The sequence below is a fragment of the Dermacentor variabilis genome, chromosome 3 (genome assembly GCF_050947875.1).
Source record: "Dermacentor variabilis isolate Ectoservices chromosome 3, ASM5094787v1, whole genome shotgun sequence".
NCBI classification, from domain to species: domain Eukaryota; kingdom Metazoa; phylum Arthropoda; class Arachnida; order Ixodida; family Ixodidae; genus Dermacentor; species Dermacentor variabilis.
The window spans coordinates 68,712,732-68,731,237 of NC_134570.1; the positions used below are offsets into that span (position 1 = coordinate 68,712,732).

Consider the following 18,506-nt stretch of genomic DNA (forward strand, 5'->3'; position numbering starts at 1 on the left):
TTTCTCCGCGAACAGAGAAAATCAGTTTTTGTTTTCAAGCTCAAGATAAATAGATAGATAGATAGAGAGAAGAAAGAGGCAGAATGGGAGAGAAAAAAAGCCATTCCACATTGTTAATGCACCACTTAGCTTTAGTACTATTCTGCGCACGCGACGCGACAGTAGGTGACATTTGGCTGCTACCCTTTACCCCACATCGAGCTCTGAGTGAGGAAATGTGTTCCATTCAAGATTAAAATAGTTTATCGTTTCGTCGGAAGCGCTTTCGGTAGCTTCGACAATTCGAATTTGCGTGACAGTGCAACGAAAAATAAGCGAATGAAACAAATGGCGGTACGCTGCTTATGCACTCCCTCGGGACCCTTCTCATCGACCGAGTTTAGCTATCATGCAGTAACAACGTCGCAAGGCGAGCGGTATCCATTTGGCGTTAGCTTTCGGGCCAGAAAAAAAAAAAGCAAGAGACGAGGTCAGCGAGAGAAGCCACACGCGCACGATCACACACGTACCTACGCCACGCACACCGCACCAGCACTAGGTCTGATAAAACTCGGACACAAAAACATGGCGCCCCACAGCGAACGCGCGCGCGGGGCGCCACGGTTTTTTACTCTTTGCGGCACGGCGACCAACCGGAGCGAAGGCCGCCGCAACCTCCTCTCTCGCTGATCTCTTTCCCTTTTCTCTCTCGCTTTTCTTTCGCCATGGGTCGCGAGACATCGCGAGAATCGTCGTCGGCCGTGGTGCTGGTACTCGGGAAAGGGGCGGGAAGCGACGTAGCACGTTCGCGAAACGGCGGGTTGAAGTAAGTACGTGCGCAGGACAGCGCGGGGTGAAAAACGAATAGAAAGTGTAGGGGTGGGTGGGGTGTGGGAACAAGAACGAGAGAGAGAAAGAGCACGGCGTTGAGCACAGCGGCGGCAGTTCGGAAAGAGAGAGCGTCTTCGGGCACCGGCGCGTCGTCTGCTCCGGACGCTGCGCTCGTCGTCGTCTGCTGCGCGGCGTGGGCCAGCCGAAGGGCCCGGGAGGCGCATGCTTTTGACTTGGGTGAGCTAGGCGCAAAGTGTTTTCTTGTCGCCGCAAGAGGCTCACGGTCGCCGCCTGCACACCGATCGGAGCGACTGTCGTGCCAATTTTGTGAATCGTCAAAGGGTTTTTTGAACAACGTTTGCCAATTGCTCTCGGCATAGTCTTTGAAGTGCTCATTCGGAATAGAGTGATAAACAAGGGTGTTACTCGTTGAAGCTTGGAGTGCCTGAGTTGCAAGGCCCACGGAAAGAAAGGATCGACAAGAAAGTTTGCGGAGTGGTACTTTAGCGTCATCGGTGGACCCAGTGAAAGTTCCGGGGAGAACTTTTCCTCGGATTCGTCACACGTAAGTGTAAAAGTTAGCACGTTCAGTTTACGCAGTTCCTCGCCATTTTAAAGCATGTTCGGCGCGTGATACATCCGGCATTGTAGTTGTCGCGACGGCAGTCGATACGACGGCCAATTCGGAAGGACGATGAAGTTTACTGGTTGTTTTTAGTTCTGACAAGAAACAAACAGCAAGAAAAAGGGAAAGGCTTTTCGTTGTCTGTCAAAGTGCAGGTGATGCATCGTTGGTGTTTGTGTACTACAAGTCATCAATTCATACTATAAACGCTTCAGATTCAAATTCAAGTTTATTGTTTCATTACAGGCCCATATATATAAAAGATGTTATACAGAAGGAGGTCCCACAGTTATAAACTGCAGCGGGACCTCTTGTTCTCAGTTACATAAAAAAAATGCGTCAATTGCGCTTATGAACAAACAAAGAACGAATTACAAAATTTCTCCAGTGTTAAAGCACTCAACTTATGGCAACACATCATAACATAAAAACGTACACATTAAGCAAGATAAAAACGTACATCGAAGAAGAGACGCAGTTTACAAGGTAGTAATGTAACCTCTCAGTGAACGTTGGTACAATGATAATGTAGGTGAAGATTTCACACAGGCCGGTAAATTATTCCACATTTTCACACTGGCAAAACCATCAGTTTGCCATAGCTTCTTCGTGATTTTGGAAGTAAAATATTTTGTATAGATAACCTAGTAGTGGTAATCGTTAGCAAAACTGTTTCTGCCAATGACATAATGTAATTGAGCGTTTTTAAGTAGGAAGTAAATAACGATGTTGTGGCTGTACCAGATCATTTTATGCATTGTGTTTAACTCAGTGAAAGGGGGGAGGGGAGGGGCTAACATGAGCCTTATAAGGAGCCGATGCGATGATGACTTGATGACTTGATGACTGACGACGATGATGAGCTTTATGCATGACCCCAGGAACTGATACAATAATTTAAATGGCTGTAAATAAAGTCATAATATAACGTCAAGAGAGTGTGCTGTTAAAGTAGTGTCTGGCGTTCAAAAGCGCTCTGATACTATAAGCGGTCTCCTTTTTTACGAAGCTGACATTCAAATTAAATTTTAGAAAGGAGTCTAATTGGAAACCTAGAAATGAGCACTCATTACATGTAATATTGGTTGAGACGCTTTGTACAGTGGTGGAAGGTTAGATAGAGGTTTAGTGCGTGAACTAAAAACCATAAATTTTGTTTTCTGAGTGTTAATGAGCAACTTATTTTTTTACGCTAACTAGTGATATTATTTAGTTCCTTATTTAAACGCTCAGTTATTGTACAGATGTCGTTATGGGAAGTGTAAACAGGGTTGTCGTCCGCGTACAGGAGACATTCTGTAGAAGTTAGGCAGTTTGGGAAATCAAGAACGAATGTAAGAAATAAGAGGGGACCGAGTATGAACCCGTGTGGAACGTCAATGTTCATTATTTTTGTGTGAGACAGTACTCCTGAAATGCAAACCTGCTGGTGCCTGTCGTGTAAATAACTCCGCAGTAGCTCTGAAGATGGACCTGTTATGTCATATGCGCCGACTTTAGTAAAAAAAAAAGAATGTTGCGATTAAGGGAATCAAATGCTTTTGAGCAATCGATAAGGACAGATCCTACGAATCTGCCCTCGTCAATTTCCGCTTTGATTTGGTCGGTGAGCATGATTTAACCTAGGTTAGTGGAATATCCAGGACGAAAACCAAACTGTCTCCGTGCTAATAGTTGGAACTTGTCCAAATAGTAAAAGAGGGGCTGTTCTGAAAAAAGTGGCCAAAAGCGCATTGCACGACAGGCCGTTAAAGCGTCAGTAGCTTCCGCCAGTTTGTGGTTGCACTGCTAAGAAAAAAAAGTACGTACTGTAGAAATAGCTTCGAACACAAACGGGTGGATAGCAAAACTTACACGATTAGTTGACTTCGCAATGTGGCGTCTATTGGTGACAAGATTTTCTTAAATGGCGGATATAGTCATAATATTCGACACGAATATTTTTCAGTACATTGAATACACATTAAATTTCTAATTAATAAAGGGAAAATCATTCACCCACCCATTCGAAGCAATTGCTACAAAGGAAACAAATGTTTCCTTTGTAGCAATTGCTAAGAATGGGTGGATGACTGATTTTCCTTTTATTAATTACTTCTCTCCACCTTGCGGGTTTCCGCAGAACTATTACGTCAAATTATTTCCTTTGCTTCAAGTTGTCGACAAATTCGACTTCGTCCTACCATCTGCTAGCCGCCTGGTTAACTCAGATGGTAGAACGGCTGCCCCAGAAAGGCTGTGGTCCCGGGTTCAAGTCCGGGACCAGGACGAATTTTTCTTCAACTGCGAGGCTTTTCTTTCGAGGAACCCGTTTCGGTTTCCTTTGTAGCAATTGCTACGAATGGGTGGATGTTCAATTTTCCTTTTATGAATTACTTCTCTCCACCCTAAGGGTTTCCGCAGAACTATTACGACATCCAATTTCTAATGTGAAAATGCCAGGGCGTGCGCCTTCCGTTACTGCAACTAGTTCGTATCTTTATTTGCGAGAATAGTGCGGCTTTCAGGCCATGGCGGCAGACTTTGTTACGAGGATACCATTGCCCTTGAATGCCACCAAATCTGGCTCGCCTGTTTGCTGACTGTACAAGAACATTTACTGAGTAAAAAAAAAAAAAAACACTGAAGAGGAAGTAAACTGACGGCGTAAGCGTTCTGTGATGCCGCATGTGGTTGGTAAGCACGACAGAGTAGCGCTTCTGGTGAAGTTGCAAGAAAAATCTTTTACTCGTCTTTGCTTGCAATAAAAACTTTAAAAAGCGGGAATACGCCTCGCGTTGCGTTCTACGTTTGCACCCTGTGATTTACACTGTCTTGAAGTGCTGATAGCATTGTCTCCTTCAAATGAAATCTGAACCCCAATGAAGAACGTCACAATTGTCATAACTAATGTTTGCACCACTACGTGTGTGGAGGAGAAGAATTATGTAACGCTTGGTATGCGTGGCGCTTATCATTTCGTTTGACTTTTGTCGTGGTACATAAGAAGAAGTGTTGTTTTTTTTGTAGTTCTACCTCTTTTCTATCTTTCTTTTTAGCCTTTACAAAGACGACTTTGTAACGAAGAAACGGCGACGGTGATATAAAACAATCTGCAAATACTCTACAGTTCACTATAAATCGTAGCGTCATTATAGCAATGCCATGCAAAAGTGACACCAAACTTAGACTGGGGTGTGAACAAGTGCTACCACTACAAATTCAAGTGCGAACAATTACGAAACTACTTCGAAGCGTGGTTCTGTTTCCAGGTTCGCCTGTATTTGTGACAGTGGCTTAATTGTAAGACTTTCAAACGTATACACTGGAAACTACCTCATGCAGAGAAATTACCCGCCGCACTTTCGTGTAATTACGGGTAACAGGCGTTCTGATCAATTGTTTCCTGTTCGGATTTCAGTGAATATTCTGATTAAATACCAATGGCAGCCTCTCACAAAATAAAAGTCCTACGATAATGCGCAGAAACTAGGCTTACACCTGTTATCTGAAGAAGATTGTCACCGAGTGGTGTTGAATCTTGTCTATAGTCAAATTCCTAAGTCGTCGAAGTCTTTATTTAAACAGGTCCCTCTGTTTATTCCCTAATTCTATTTTTGTTAGTGATCTATTGTTCGGTCACGCCTTCCCTTTATTTTGGTAACGCATATATTTTAGCGCTTCTGTACTCGTTTGTCGTTACATTACGCCACCCGATACTTGCGCGTCGGTGCGTCATACTACAGTCGAACGCCTTTATAACGAAAAACTTGGGGGTTCCGAAATCATTCGTTATACGGGTGACTTCGTTGTAAAGAGCCAGGCGCAATCAGAACATAGGGCATATGAAAGGAAATATATCGGAAATATCAACGAATATTCTTCCTTGCTGTTATGCACGACATATCGTTACCAACTTGATCCTTTTCATTTTATCTAAGAAGCTGAATACATTCGGCGAAACTATTGCAGAATACAGCAGCGCGATATGGTCTCAAACTGTTCGCCGCTTCATTCAGAACTCGCTAGCAATCTTATCCAGAATGTTGAAGGTTTGCAGAATGGCTTTCTTTATGCAAACTTTTATGCAAATACATCTCTCCGCCATTACTGCGTTTAGGACAAATGTTCACATTCAACACCATTGTCAACAGTTTTACAGTGAATCTTCCCCTCTAAAACTTTTTGCAAAACGGCGCATAAGTTTATACTTATAACTTTGTTACTGCTTTGCGCTATTGCTATCATGGTGTGTACATAATGTTTCACCGCAGTTAATGAGTAATTCACTGTGTATTTTGACAAGGATCTAAACACGGGCATATGTTTCCAGTGATTCCTAGCGGCATGGTTCAATTAGCCTTGCATTGATTCGCAAGACCTCATAAGATGATTACAGATTAAATGTGCGCACAAATACAAATAGTGTCTGCGCATGTAGGAAAGCTGTCGATTTCTCTCTCCGTTGTTGAGCCTCCCCCTCTCGCCCCCCCCCCTGAAAAAAACGATAAGTTATATCTAAACACGGCTTGTTTCTCGCACGTTATCTAACAGCACAGAGGCGATTGTCGTGGCCCTGACAGAACTTTTAGTATGAAGGGGCCGAACGCGTCACCGAATTCTGAATAAAATTGAATTCCTTTAGCTGGTCTTTCACGTGGCCGATTCTGCGTCATCGGTCTCCATAGGAAAGCAATTGGCCGCTTTCTGAAAAGTCGACGCACAGTAGCTGATAACTTTTAAGGACGCCGGTGACTGTACAAACAGCTTCGTCCATTTCCCAGGCAATCCCTTCTCGAAGCGAAATTATATGCCTGCGCAAGAAAGATAACTCGAAATGTTTATCACGTCGTGTGGAAATGCGAAGGACTCAAAGAGAGCCCGAGAAATGTGCCCGCCTAAGAGTGTGGCGTCATTTGAGGACTGGGTCCGACCACCGGCTAACGTGAAGGATATATTTAATATGGAGCTTCACGCTTAATGTTTTCATTGTGAGCAGCGTGTTCATTTTGGCTGGTTGGCACAGTTGGTTCAACAACAGGTTAAAACAGAATGACAAAGGACAAATAAAAAGAAACACACAGACAGAGCGCTGACCACGCGCTGTCTAATAACCAAATTGTTTCCAGGAGCGCTGCATAAATGCATAAGGAAGAGTTGCAGAAAAAAAGAGAAAGAAAAAGCTGAAAAAGAATAAACACGACAGATACTCCGCAAGCGCTGAGTTTAGGCTTTACTGATACGGCATAATGTCTAGTGTTAAGCGCCGAACACCACCGCGGAACCGCGTTGTTCGCCTGAGTTTTATGAATGTTTTGTTTTGCGCAGGCATAAAGAGTAAATGACAAGATCTATAATTGAATCCACAACAGTAGATAATCTTGGCCAAGAGTGCGTTAGTACTCCTTCGATGCCCTCAGCGAGAAAAGAACTGTCATTTCTGGCTGGCTCAAAGTCTGCACATACTTTATTTGTTCTTGAGTACATAAACAACGAATAAATCACTGTTGAAAGTCGGCGCTCGTGTGTGTATCCTTTGCTGTCCGTTGTTTTTATGAAGAAGAACGTAATTTTTATTTTCAAATCAACGATTCGAGTCCGGCGTCTCTTTAGTGGGTCTGAGCACCCGCCGCGGACGCGGTTCCATGTCCTCGCCTCGAAGCGGCTTCCTCAGCTCGCTGGACGGCCCAGAGTTGTGCTGTCAGGTCCGAGCTGGGCAGTGCAGTCTTCCAGCGCGAGCGGAGGCTGACGGTGGGAGAGACGGAGGGGTCGGCACTCCCCGACTTGTTTGTTAAGTCCTGGCACTCCCATAACATGGGACTAAGTGTGGCAACCTCGCCACATGATGTGCATCTGCTTGTAGTGTTTTTGTGAAGTTTCTGCGCTAAATAGCAGAACATGACGGGTACTCTATATATTTCTCGTGCCGATAGCTGGAGCGAGCGTCGTCACTCGTAAAAAATGTTGAATGCCTCAAAAATCTCGCACGCGAGCGCTGTTTGTGATACGATTTTCTTTTACTGCATCGCATTTTTTTTTTTTTTTTACGAACACAGGGGTGCACCCGCACCTCTGACAACCGGCAGCGAGATGTCTGCGGGGTGGGGAGTCGTTAGGTCAAGCCGCTTCCCGCTTGACCGACGCGACAGCGGCTGCACGAGAGCGGAGCCTCGTTGACAAGTTGCGTGCGACAGTCGACAACGCGACGAGCACGTTTCTTTGAAGGGGGCTATTTTTGCGTTTTGTTCTTGGTTCACTCTCCTACGTATGCGTAATCCGCCAGGTTATAGTTAGGGGGCGCTAAATTTACCTTTGCTCCAGCATTCGCCGCGACTTTCATTGTGTTGTTTCGTTGCACTCCCACAGTGAGCCTTTAGAGACCTTCTCTCTCTCTCTCTCTGACGCGTAGCGATACCAGCCGCACAGAACATGTTGCAGGTCTTCAGCGACGCTACATTCAGAGCACATTGGCGAGTCCGTGAGTTGAATCTTACACCTGAAGTAATTTGTGCGTGCCACGGTGAGTCTTATGCGGTGAAGGCATGCTTAGTTTGCTGGGGCCTCGCGGCATGCAAAAGTCGCACGATGGGTGTATTTTGTATAGGGGCCCGTATTGCTAGCTGGCATCTGTCCAGAGGGTTCGATAGAGACGCCAATCGTGTGCAGATACCAGTATCTCCGCGTCTTTTCTCGAGAAAGGTATCTGGACCGTTTCTCTCGAAGTGTCGTGTCCAGCTTTGGCAGCACGGTCAGCCTGTACGTTGCCTTGTATTCCGCAGTGGGGTGGTAACCACTGCGGCACGACGCTCTGATGCAGTTCGCAGGTTTTATTGCACAGGCGTGTGATGTCCATTACGAGTTGGTCTTGCGTACGTGGCTACTTCAGGGACTTCAGGGACGCTTTTGAGTCGGTAAAGATGGCCCACGCCTCAGCTTTCTGGTCGATGATATGAATCAAAGCGGCCCGCGGTGCAGCTAGTTCAGTGGCTGTAGTGGAAGCGCGGTGACTTAGAGTCACTGCGCCTTCAACGGGACTCGAGCTTGGCACTACAGCGCATTCTCGGCCCACGGCAAAGCAGCCACTATGCGTTACGCTACACGGAAGCGCTGCTGACGTTCTTGCGGGCCACAATCCTTAACAAAATTTTGTACATATCTAAATATCTCTTTAGTATGTTGTCCCGACGTGGGAGCGGCCCGCTGCGCGCTAGGGCGCGCCCTAAAGGACCCTAATAAAGTTTTTCATCCATCCATCTGTAGTATGTACCTATATATGTGTGTGTGACTGTATGTGCTGTTAAGCGCTTATCACTGTACATATCATATAATCGTCACCCAGCACCTGAAGTAGCATGTCAGGCGAACAGCCAGGCTAACATCTGCACCACATCATTAAAGCCCATTTCCTTATCTCTCTCTCTCATAGTGCGCCGCACTTAGCTTCCTTCCCCTTTGACTCTTCCCTTAATAATTAGGCATCGAGCTATCATTTAAACGATTTGATTTGCGCGTGCGTGCGCGCGTGCGACATTCTCTCGAACAAAGCGGCTAAAGCGGCGGTCAACGCCGCGCCGCGCAGGATTTACGCTCGGCGCACCGCGTCGTCGCCCGTTCAAACGGGATGTCCGACACGTGATTCCAACTCACTTCGCGCATCGTGCATCCTCGTCATCGCGGGCACCCCCCGCTGGAGTGGGCTTGTTTCGCTTGGCCCAGTGCCCGAGCCCTCTTCCTCGCCCCCCCCCCCCCCCCCCCCACCATCACCGCCTCTCATTTTCACACTTGCTATTTCTCGCGAAGGTTCCTTGGCGGTGTTGTGCGTACCGCTTGTATATTATTTCCCTCGGGTAAACACCGAGCGAAACGAAACGCAATACAGGGGAGAGAAAAGAAAAAAAAAAAGAGGAACGTTTCCGAGCTTGCCTTCTTCCTCGCGGAGGTGTTTACCGGCGTTGTATATCGCTTGTGTTTGCCGCGGGCAAACAGGACTGACACACAGCACCGCGAAACGAGCCGTCGTGTCGGCGTCGCATGCGGCTCGCGGTCTCGACGATTGATCGGCGAAAGATGCCGTCGCAGAACCTCGGCCGGGCAGGGTCGCGGCTTTTCTGCAGCGGTTAGGGCAGAGAGGGGAAGTCCGCTGGTAGGGAAGAGCGTGGCCGAGCTTTTCTTTTTTTTTTTTTTCTCAGTTCAGCTGCGGACGTCTTTATGCCGAGCACGCGTGGTGGTGGATAACGGTTCTCGCGTTTCCTTTGTCGCGGGTGTCGTTCAGCTTGATCCGCAAGTGAAGGGAGAGAACGAACGGTTGAAGGAATGAATGCATGACAATGAATGAATTAGATTTGGTTTGGAACATAACGGTCGATTTTCCTATATGAAGGGGTGTAGGAAGAAAAAGTAGCTGGCACGTTGATGTGCCATTTAATGGCATCATGTCTCGTTCTTAGTTTGGTGTTCTGTTTTCTCGCGGAGTTCGACGTTACGTCCTTTTCCCGGCCAGTGTGAAATGCTTTAGTGTGGCTCGTTCCTTCTACATTTTTTTTGTTTAGAAATTCGGTTCCTTAGCTACGATTTTGGATTCACGGAAGAAATTTTCCGTCATGTCGAAGCCATTAGCTTTGACTTGGAGGTGGAGGAGGAGGAAAAGGAAGGAAGGAACGGTTGGGAGGTCGGTTCGGTTTGCTACCCTACACAGGAGAAGAGGTTTAAGGGAAGAAAGGAGAGGTAGGGAAGAGGGTACTGTCGGTGTGAATACGTGCGGATGTCCATAACTTCACGCCTATAATCGGTCACTGAGGCCAGTCGCTTTCGTGAAACGCAGCAGCGCACGCGTCGCTTTGTAAGCCTGCGACGCGTAGGGCCATGGTCAGAGAATCTTACTCTCTGAAAATGGTCTGTTGTCTAATCGGTTTAACACCCTCCAAAGAACTTCGTTGTCATAGAGATGACAAAAACACAACAGGTGCTCGATCGTCTCTTCACAGTTACACAAGTCACAGATCGGTGTGTGGGACATTCCAAAAAAGGAATGAGTAAGCTTTCGTAAAAGTCACCCCTAGCCAAAGGCGGCACAGTAAAGTTGCATCACGGCGGGAGAAGTTCGATGGAATCTGCAGCTTTAATGTAGGATCCAGCCGGTGGACACGGCAGTAGGAGAAAATCGGGCTGTTCCACAAAGTTTCAGTCTTGGTTTGAGCAAGTAAACGAAGACCCTTGGCAGCATCTATCCTTGATAAGGGTATAGGAAGCGCCAGGGTTTCTTTATGGACAGACCGGGCGGCATCATCAGCAAGGTCATTTCTGACGATGCCACAGTGCACCGGAAGCCATTGGAAGATGATGTCATTCATGCCCGTTTGTGAGAGCTTGATGGAGAACCTCTCTGGTCTCAGATACTAGTTGTTTATGGGTCTTGCGTTGTAAGGCTGACTGCAGACTCAGAAGGGCTGCCTTGGAGAAACAAAAAACGGCCCACTATCGAGTTTTCGCTTGTGCTACGTAATTAGCAGCGGCACGTAGAGAAGCAAGTTCTCTTGCCGTAGAGGTCGCTATATGGAACACGTTGAAAGTAATTGTGAATTGTAAGGCCGGGATGATAACAGCGCCTGCGGAGCTGGTGGTTGAGACAGATCCATCGGTGTGAATGATAACAAAGCTGACGTGCTGCGTGGAGGGAAATTGAAAGGGGAGAAAAAAATCCGGAGGTTGATGTTGGTTCACTGCCAGTAATCTAGTTTCTATTGCAAATCCGTAGAGCTAGGACCAGGAGATGCAAACGCAGTCGACGCAGGGAGCACGGAGAACCACTCCGGGCGCGTGTCCCCACATCCGCTTCTCTTGCTCCTTTTTCCGGGTCGTGTTTGCTTTTCGCGAGTGCGCTCAAGGCGTCGCTTTGCTCGGTCTGTCGCGCGAGGCAGAGGGCGACGCCGCCTTCACGGCAAGCGCAGTTTGCGGGCGACGTCAGTGGACCGCAGCCAAGGCTTATGACGACTTCCAGGCCCTGTTCCCACTTTTTCGAAAAAGTGCGTTCTTTTTTGTTTTTTCGGAAGCCGCGAACCTACCGCTAAAGCTGAAGGCATCAGGACGTCGTGGATTCTCCGAAAGTCGCCAACGTCGGTTACTGCGAGCTTACAGCCAGCTTCAAGCGCGTCAAAGGCCTGCGTCGCTTTAGTAACCTGTCTGTATAACTTTAGAACTGTTGGGTGGCGCATATTGCTGGCTTAAGCCGGTCAGTGGGACTACTCAACCTTGCCGTTGTGACCTTTGGTAGCAAAAAGAAAAAAGAAACAGTGCACGACTTACGGGACCCCCGCACCGCGTAACCCGTGGAAGTGGTTCATTAAATGGTATTATCCTTTGAATAAATGCACTAGAACGTGCGCACAGCTACTTCAACTAGACGGTGAAAAAAAGCAGTAGTAGCCTAGCGGGAATGCACTGCCACTGAAGAGGTGGGGAAATGAAGTACAAAAAAGCAACTGAGTGAACCGAAGGTAGTCCTGCACGGCTAGGTTGCACGAGGAGAAGCTAACAAATAAAGAGGAGAAGGGTACTGAAAGAAGTGAACCACGCACAGTCGCGTGCAATATGACTTGCAACACCCTTGTTCGTGGTCGGAGGGGCTCCAGGGCTGCGCAGTGGCTGTGACATGCGAAATAGCGGTTTAACGAATACCGCTGTTTGAAGCTGTGTTGAGGTCTGGAACTTCTGGGTCTGCACAGCCCGTACAGCCTCGGAGCCCCTTCAGCCACGGTCACCGGCGTTGCAGGTCATATTGGTCGTGACTGTATGCCATCCGGCGCGCGCAGACATAGCTCTCAGAGTCTATTGTGTGGGCCCGTAGACCAGATGAGCTTGAGCAGCGCAAATATTGCCTTCTCCGAGGAGTTTCTCTGGAAAAACTGGCCTAGAAATAGAACATTGCTCTCCTTCTGACACTGTAGCACGGACAGACGCAGAGAAGGCGCGCAGAAGTGCCGTCACAGCTGTCAATAAAAGTTTCATACGTTACACAGAGTACCTGCACGATAATGGAGAGACCGGCACCATGTTTGGCTAAGCGAACTATAGATAACCCAATGCGAACGACAATGGTAGTTTGAAGAAACAAAGTGGACAACATTACAATACGCTCTGTCAGAAATCTGAACACCAGTGTGCCAAATTTAATGTCTTGATAATGGAAAAAAATTGACACCTGGATTATGAGAGTGTTCACGATGTCTCTCGACACATGTGGCTGCTGCGCCACAGATAAAGTGTGTGCAACTTAAGGCAGACATTATTGGCGCCTGTATTTGTGAACGGCAGGATTCTTTAGAGGCAGTATGCTTCCGGCAGTTTTTTTCTGGAGGCCGCTGCAGAGGTAACCGTCGTGCTTATCATCATCGTGGTTTTCGTCATCGCGTTTCCTTGGCATTCAAACAAGAACTCACCAGAAAACTGCACTGGTTGCCGCCGAGGATTCGCTCCCGGGCCCATGACGGGTGATCCATCGTGCCATATGCTCCCGTGTCCGGTGTTGCGAAGTGGAAGGCGATTTGTGGTTTCCTCAAAACGCATCTACATGCTCCCGTGTGACATTGCTGTCGACTAACTACAAAGCGTGACGTCACATGATGCGGCGAGGTCACCGTCCCATTTAGTATGAGGCATAAAAAAAATATAACCGACGACTTTATAGACCCTTCCATTATGGGGCGTCGCCCCATAATGCCTTTTGGACTGTAGTGATAGCGAGGCTAGAAACAGGGCCATACTCAACAACGATTTGTTCTCGCGCAGCAGTTGCCTCTTCTTATATTACATGACTGCGAGCATATCAGGGAAATCAATCATATCAGTGAAGAATACACGGCGGATTTGTCTGAACAAACAGTCGTTGGTTCCTCCTTCGCTTCCTCTGTGCCGTCCTTACGTTCATTTGTTGCCTGCGTCCGCGTTCCTCAAGACCGTAAGCAGCACGCTTTACCACGGGGGACTGTTGTAAACTCACGTGACCCGCGCTCGGAAGCACCGCGGATGCAGGAGCAGGGCGATTCGTACCCCCGCGCGCAACAGCCCAGATGAGGTGGTGCTCTCTGTCCCCGGTGGAAAGTTTTGTATTTTTCTCTGTACGCAAGGTTAATACACCTGACCTAGTTTTAGGGAGGAAACTTGATAAATATATTTGCTCAGAGCTGCAGGCTACAACTTTCCGCCTGCTACAAACCAATACTTACCCCTCGTTACAACTTTATAACAAGATCTACCCAGACATTTACCCCAATCCCACATGCCATATCTGCAACACACAGCCAGCCACACTTCCACACATGCTTTGGGACTGTACACACCAATACCCCGCCACTAACCCCATGACCCTCTCGTCGAGATGGCACGCTGCCCTGCGTAGCCCCAACCTTGACGACCAACTCTGGGCGAATCCATGAATACTTTGTTAAGCGCAAAAAGACAGACACAAGAAAGACGACAGGACAAGGCGCTGTGTGCAACTTAAGGCAGACATTATTGGCGCCTGTATTTGTGAACGGCAGGATTCTTTAGAGGCAGTATGCTTCCGGCAGTCTTTTTCTGGAGGCCGCTGCAGAGGTAACCGTCGTGCTTATCATCATCGTGGTTTTCGTCATCGCGTTTCCTTGGCATTCAAACAAGAACTCACCAGAAAACTGCACTGGTTGCCGCCGAGGATTCGCTCCCGGGCCCATGACGGGTGATCCATCGTGCCATATGCTCCCGTGTCCGGTGTTGCGAAGTGGAAGGCGATTTGTGGTTTCCTCAAAACGCATCTACATGCTCCCGTGTGACATTGCTGTCGACTAACTACAAAGCGTGACGTCACATGATGCGGCGAGGTCACCGTCCCATTTAGTATGAGGCATAAAAAAAATATAACCGACGACTTTATAGACCCTTCCATTATGGGGCGTCGCCCCATAATGCCTTTTGGACTGTAGTGATAGCGCCTTGTCCTGTCGTCTTTCTTGTGTCTGTCTTTTTGCGCTTAACAAAGTATTCATGGATTCGCACCAACTAGCCCGCCAACGCATTGTGCTGAACTCTGGGCGACCCAGCAGGCCTGCGAGGCGGCAAAGAGGCAACACCTCGACGTCCCCACGTGGAAGGCCTAGGCCCAGCCACCATCTCTTGCTGGTTTCAATAAAGTTTATTCAGTCAGTCATAGCTGCGAACACCGAAGAAGAGAAATGCCAACGTAGTCGATTGCTCGCTTTGCCTGCATTATGTCTCCTTCTTCACCGATATGTAGTTTATCTTTAGCTCTCGCTTTCTCGGCGACAATAGTCAGCCAAAGCCCACGCGCAGCGCGCCCCTCCCAGCGCCGCTCTAAAGACTTTCGCAAGACGGATAATATAAACGACGGCAAACTCGATGCGTCTGCCACACGTACTCGACAAGCTCAATTACACGCGTCTGCGTGCCACAAGTAAATGGGCGGATGCGCAACGTTGTCCCGAAGTGTTAGGCCGAAAATAAGCGTAAACAAGGAAGCCTTACACACTGGCCACGCGTCGAGACTGCTGCCGTTTCTGTCAGTCACAGCTTCGGTTTTTTTTTAATTTTTTGCCCTCCGCGCACCCCCTTAGGGGCGAGACGCTTAGAGATATGGCAGTGTGCTCCGCGAACCGCGCGCGAGAGACCGCGCAACGACGCGCGCGCGGAGCGGCGGCCGTGGCAACGTGAATGCATTCCATGAATTACGAGCCCCGTCCGTCTCTGTTTCTTGCTGCTGGAAACGCGCATCCATACAGGGGCCCACAAGTCGCCGAAGCGCGAGGAAGAAAAGCTTTGCAGGAACCGACGGGAAGGCTATAATCTTGGCGCCGTTTCTGCGTCTCTTTTTCATTGCGCCGCGTATAGCTGAAACGTTGAGTGCGCGGTATTTGATGTAAGCGTATAAATATGTACGTAGCGAGAACGCGCATATCGCGCTCACGCTGCGGCCGCAGCATAATGGAAAGGTGAAAGGGCTTGGCCGCGCGGATAAAGGAATGGCGCGCCGGGCCACAAAAGACGTATAGGCCCATGTGGACCGCGCAATGAATAAAGGTTGCCAAGAGAGACGGCGTTCCCCTTCATTATTCTCTCTCTCTCTCTACATATATATATATATATATATATATATATATATATATATATATATATATATATATATATATATATACAAGAAATTAAGAAGCATGAGGCACGAACTTGAACGTGAAATGTTCTGTGTTCGCAGAACGGACACTTGCGGCTAATGGATGGCTATTAAGGGACCACGAGTTCGCTTATGTAGAGAAAAGCCCAGAAAGTGCGTGACGGACGTGCTGGGGTTTGGACGTTGTCGGAAGACGCTATTGACTTTGCCATCGGAGAAAGTGCGGCAGAATATAGCGCGCGTCGGTACGCCAGTGTTGTATATAATGCCAGTTCCTTACAATGGGGCTCATAGCACGGGAGGATTAAATGTGTTCAAACGCCTTTTCGAATGGACTTTTGCGCGAGTGTTATATACTGCATAACAGTCGGCTGCTACAGCTGAAACTGCACCTTAAGATCCGACAAACGTTAGAGCATGCTATTCAACGGTTCACTCGCTTGACAACTATTACGGCCTCACACCGTCATTAACGGCCTCGCTCCATACAAAACTTGCATTCCACTATTCTCATGTATCCTCTCTGCAAGATTGAATAGCGCAAGATATTCTTAGTACCTTGTGATATTATCTGTGACTATTGTGGTCTGCATCGGCGTTACCAGCTTCTTATTCCAATGTGTGCCTACAACTTCAGCGGTACGTCGTTTCAGACTCAACATTGTGTGAAAGTAAACGCTGCGCGGTTGGGGCAGCAATTGCGACCAAGTGCTGTCATTTCTCATTGAGCGATTTAGCGTAGGGGCTCGGAAGCCTGTCGTCGAACGACTCACTGTTAGAATTTTCTTCAAATATGACACGTGGAGTCCGTGCAGGAACATTACTGGCCATGTAGATTCGTTTCTACATGACCTCCTCCGAAACAACAGCACACATTCGTCCAACCTCTTGCGAAAATGTTATGGCAGGCTCCAATGACAATGTTCTTCTCTAAAAAACTTTTTGTATGCAAACAAACAGGGACAAAGAATAGAAGAAACACAAGGACGAGCGCTTCTTTGTCCTGTTTGTCCTTCTTTGTTCTTCTTTGTCCCTGTTTGTTTGCGCACAAAAAGTTTTAAGATGAATCTGTTCCAACTAGGCCGACTCGCAGTTATGTTCTTCTCTAAGGCTCAGAATCGTTCATACTGGAACGCCGAGCTCCCTATGTCTATGGATGCCGATACGTCAGATATCGCACTTTACCGTGCTTTACCGGATCTATTAAATCATTGTGAGCGTGACCGCAAAACTTCTGCCGAGCGATGCGATTTTTGCAAAAGCTTTGGTAGGGCGATGCTCTAAGTGCGCAGGCGCACACACACGCCCACCAACACAAACACACACACGCACACACAAACGTACACACGCGCTTTTTGTTTTTTGTACAACCACGCATAACAACCACTCATCGCAATAACTGCAGAAGCCTCGCTCCCTTAGACTCGGCCTCCCGACAGGAATAGTACGGCCCAAAGAAACACTTCTTTGCCACCTGTGGTTCGGGGTGGCAATCACGAATTCCTGCTCATTCCAAACTAGAATCCCTAACAGGTCTGTATGCGACAACTGCGGTTGCAAGAAGACGGTCAGAAATCTACTACACGCGACTGCTCTCGTCGCAGTGGGACGAGAAAAGCGCTCTCGACGGCACTTGACAAACTGGACGATCGTCCCTCCGTCTGGTACTCGGTCTGGAGACTCGTGCAGACCGAGTACAGCGCAGAAGGCTGTAGACGTCGTTTCTCGGCTACTTGAGGACACACGGACTGCGTGACCGACTCTGAGCTTACACAGCTCGTTCCATCGTGTTATAGTGTTCGTACGCCCTCTTTCTCTTTCTTTGCGTCTTCTTTCGCTCTATCAATTTTCATTCACATTACCTCTTTCTCCAGGACAGGCTACCCAGACATAATTTACACTGAATGACCTCCCTGCCTTTCCCTCTCTTTTTCTTCCTCATTCCTCTCCTCCGCCATATCTCCCTAGATTGGGCCCCTTGAGAAAGCGTTTATTTTTCCTGGCATTATCCTTATCCAATCAGATGAGTGCGTCTCTTTCTCCACCATTATTTCCAGCTTAATCAGCGAAGCGGAGCAGTCGCGTCAAGAGTCCGCGACCCCGCCACCATAACCGCGACTGCGGCGCCAGGAGTGAGCTCGCAGTGGCAACGCATATGACGCGGACGCGTGAATCAGCCCGAGCAAAGGGGAGATATATAACCGGCCACAACCGAGGCCGGGGCAACCTCTTGCGCCTTTGCCCAGGCGTAATCCGCACCCACTTCCCCACCCAGGCCCTCAGCTTTGCTTTCCCTGTTACTTCCCTTCACGTAGAGTTCCGTGGCCCCGAAAATCTAGTAGGAAGAGCAGGTGGGGAGGGGCGGGGGGTGGAGGGGGGAGGGCGTGCTCTTCGCTCGCTTAGCGTCGGGCGACGTGTGCCGTTTATTTTGGTGCCAAGGTAGCGTGGGGGGGGGGGGGGGGGGAGCGGCGGAGTCTAATGCGAAGCCGGCCCCGCTCTTTTCTGTTGTCTTGATTTCTCCGGGCTCCCCTATTTTTTGCTACCGGCCGCGCTCTATAGCTCACCTCCCGAAGGTGGTCGCCGAAGGTGTTCCGAGTGTGGTGACGGGAGAAAAAGCAAAAGACTCCTTCGTCTATAAAGCCGGCGACAAACGAAGATACCGTGGAGCGCGACCCGCCAGTCTATACAGAAAATCCGCTGTGGCACCGGGACAGAGGTGCCTGCTTCGGGTAACACGTGACGCAAGAGACGGGATAAAACGAGGCACCCCACAGCCGCCGCCGTCACCACCACTACCACCCGACGGTATACAGCTACACCGCGTGCGGCTGGGAGAGCTAGTCGAGCTTGCCAGCGAGCGGCTGCGTCACCGGCCTGTCGCACCGCTCCTTTGTTTCTAGTCTCTATTGCGCGCGCCCCTCCCTTTTGTTTGTT

At 48.5% G+C, this 18,506-nt stretch overlaps 1 protein-coding gene across 2 annotated transcripts in view; it reads left to right on the forward strand.

Annotated features, from left to right (window-relative positions):
* Positions 1–881: 881 nt before the first annotated feature.
* Positions 882–18,506, forward strand: part of Hk (potassium voltage-gated channel subfamily A regulatory beta subunit hyperkinetic) — a 77,669-nt gene continuing 60,044 nt past the window's right edge. For both annotated transcript variants that reach the window (XM_075685531.1, XM_075685532.1), the window contains exon 1: positions 882–1,375. The gene's annotated coding sequence lies outside the window, so the exon portion shown is untranslated. The remainder of the gene's footprint in view (positions 1,376–18,506) is intronic.